This window comes from Enhydra lutris, unplaced genomic scaffold, assembly GCF_002288905.1.
Source record: "Enhydra lutris kenyoni isolate GAN:26980312 unplaced genomic scaffold, ASM228890v2 scaffoldscaffold21, whole genome shotgun sequence".
Classification (NCBI taxonomy): domain Eukaryota; kingdom Metazoa; phylum Chordata; class Mammalia; order Carnivora; family Mustelidae; genus Enhydra; species Enhydra lutris.
Window position 1 is genome coordinate 31,491,244 of NW_019154105.1, and position 3,017 is coordinate 31,494,260.

Below are 3,017 nucleotides of genomic sequence, written 5' to 3' on the forward strand. Positions count from 1 at the left end.
ATTACCATGAGCCTCACAATCAAACAACCTAGAAACAACACTCATTATAGCACTAACATTAATCTCCATCCTAGCCGTAAGCTTAGCCTACGAGTGAACCGAAGAAGGCCTAGAATGGAATGAATAATGATAATTAGTTTAACAAAAACAAATGATTTCGACTCATTAGATTGTAAATTATATTACAATTATCAAATGTCCATAGTGTATATTAATATCTTCCTAGCCTTCATCTTATCCTTCATAGGACTACTCATCTACCGATCCCACCTCATATCCTCCCTACTCTGTCTAGAAGGTATAATACTATCCCTATTCGTCATAATAACAATCACAATCCTAGTAAACCACTTCACACTAGCCAGTATAACCCCTATCATCTTACTTGTATTCGCGGCCTGTGAAGCAGCCCTAGGACTGTCCCTGCTAGTCATAATCTCCAACACATATGGAACAGATTACGTACAAAACTTAAATCTACTACAATGTTAAAAATTATCCTCCCAACCATAATACTAATTCCCCTGACGTGACTATCAAAATATAATATAATCTGAATCAATACAACAGCTTATAGCATACTAATTAGCCTAATTAGCCTAACATATTTTAACCAGTCCTCAGACAATAATCTAAGCTTCTCACTACTTTTTTTCGCAGACTCCTTATCAGCACCCCTACTAACACTTACAACATGACTTCTCCCTTTAATGCTTATAGCAAGCCAACACCACCTATCAAAAGAAACCCTCATTCGCAAAAAACTGTATATCACAATACTAATCACACTACAACTACTCCTAATTATAACATTCACCTCCACAGAACTAATTATGTTCTACGTCCTATTTGAAGCCACACTCATACCAACATTAATTATTATCACTCGATGAGGCAACCAAACAGAACGCCTAAACGCTGGCCTATACTTCCTATTCTATACCCTAGTAGGCTCTTTACCCCTTCTAATCGCTCTATTATGGACCCAAAACAATCTAGGCACCCTACACCTACTGGTAATCCAATTCTGAGCACAACCCCTGCCAAACACCTGATCCAATACACTACTATGGTTAGCATGCATAATGGCATTCATAGTAAAAATACCACTATACGGTCTTCACCTATGACTCCCGAAAGCCCACGTAGAAGCCCCTATTGCGGGATCCATAGTCCTTGCCGCCGTACTCCTAAAACTAGGCGGGTATGGAATAATACGAATTACCATACTACTAAGCCCACTAACAAACTGCATAGCCTATCCCTTCATAATACTATCCCTGTGAGGAATAATCATGACAAGCTCTATCTGCTTGCGCCAAACAGACTTAAAATCCCTAATTGCCTACTCCTCAGTAAGCCACATGGCCCTAGTAATCATAGCAGTACTCATTCAATCACCATGAAGTTACATAGGAGCAACAGCCCTAATAATCGCCCACGGTCTAACATCATCCCTATTATTCTGCTTAGCCAACTCCAACTATGAACGTATTCACAGCCGCACTATAATCCTCGCACGAGGCTTACAAATACTCCTGCCATTAATAGCTGCATGATGATTACTTGCTAGCCTAACCAACCTAGCCCTACCACCCACTATCAACTTAGTAGGAGAACTATTTGTAGTAATAGCCTCATTCTCATGGTCCAACATCACCATTATCCTACTAGGAATTAACATCACCATCACTGCCCTATACTCCCTGTACATACTAATCACCACGCAACGCGGGAAACTCACACATCATATCAAAAATATTAACCCATCATTCACACGAGAAAATTCTCTAATGGCCCTTCACCTATTACCCCTGCTACTCCTCTCACTCAACCCTAAAATTATCTTAGGCCCCATCTACTGTAAATATAGTTTAACAAAAACATTAGATTGTGAATCTGATAATGAAAGCTCAAGCCTTTCTATTTACCGAAAAAGTACCACGCAGGAACTGCTAACTCATGCTCCCATGCATAAAAGCATGGCTTTTTCAACTTTTAAAGGATAGTAGTTATCCATTGGTCTTAGGAACCAAAAAATTGGTGCAACTCCAAATAAAAGTAATTAACCTATTCACTTCCTCGATCCTCGTAACACTATTCATACTAACCCTCCCCATCATAATAACCAATACTACCCTTTATACCAATAAACTCTATCCCCAATATGTAAAAACCACTATCTCATACGCTTTTATAATAAGCCTGATCCCCACGATAATATTTCTCTACTTAGGACAAGACACAATAATTTCAAACTGACACTGAATTACAATTCAAACTGTAAAACTCTCTCTCAACTTTAAACTTGATTACTTTTCAATAATCTTCATACCGGTAGCACTATTCGTCACATGATCAATTATAGAATTTTCAATATGATACATACACTCAGACCCCTATATCAATCGATTCTTCAAATATCTACTCCTTTTCCTAATCACTATAATAATCCTAGTTACCGCCAACAATATGTTTCAACTATTTATCGGATGGGAAGGAGTAGGCATTATATCATTCCTACTTATCGGGTGATGATACGGACGAACAGACGCCAATACAGCCGCACTACAGGCCATCTTATACAACCGTATTGGAGATGTAGGGTTTATCTTAGCCATGGCCTGATTCCTAGCCAACCTAAACACCTGAGATCTACAACAAATCTTCATAACCGACCACAAAAATCTGAACCTCCCTCTCATAGGCCTATTATTAGCAGCTACCGGAAAATCCGCACAATTTGGCCTCCACCCATGATTGCCCTCGGCCATAGAAGGTCCAACCCCTGTATCAGCCCTACTGCATTCAAGCACTATGGTTGTGGCAGGAGTATTTTTGCTAATCCGATTCCATCCCCTAATAGAACATAACAAAACAATTCAGACCATCACACTATGTCTAGGAGCAATCACAACCCTATTTACAGCAATTTGTGCCCTAACACAAAACGACATCAAAAAAATTATTGCTTTCTCCACTTCAAGCCAACTCGGACTAATAATCGTAACCATCGG

General features: G+C 39.2%; 1 long non-coding RNA gene across 1 annotated transcript in view; it reads left to right on the forward strand.

Moving 5' to 3' along the window:
- The first annotated feature begins 2,535 nt into the window (after window positions 1-2,535).
- The window catches only part of LOC111149260, an 865-nt gene continuing 383 nt past the window's right edge, over window positions 2,536-3,017 (forward strand). Inside the window, exon 1 of the long non-coding RNA XR_002640754.1 lies at window positions 2,536-2,779. This is a non-coding gene — a long non-coding RNA (uncharacterized LOC111149260). The remainder of the gene's footprint in view (window positions 2,780-3,017) is intronic.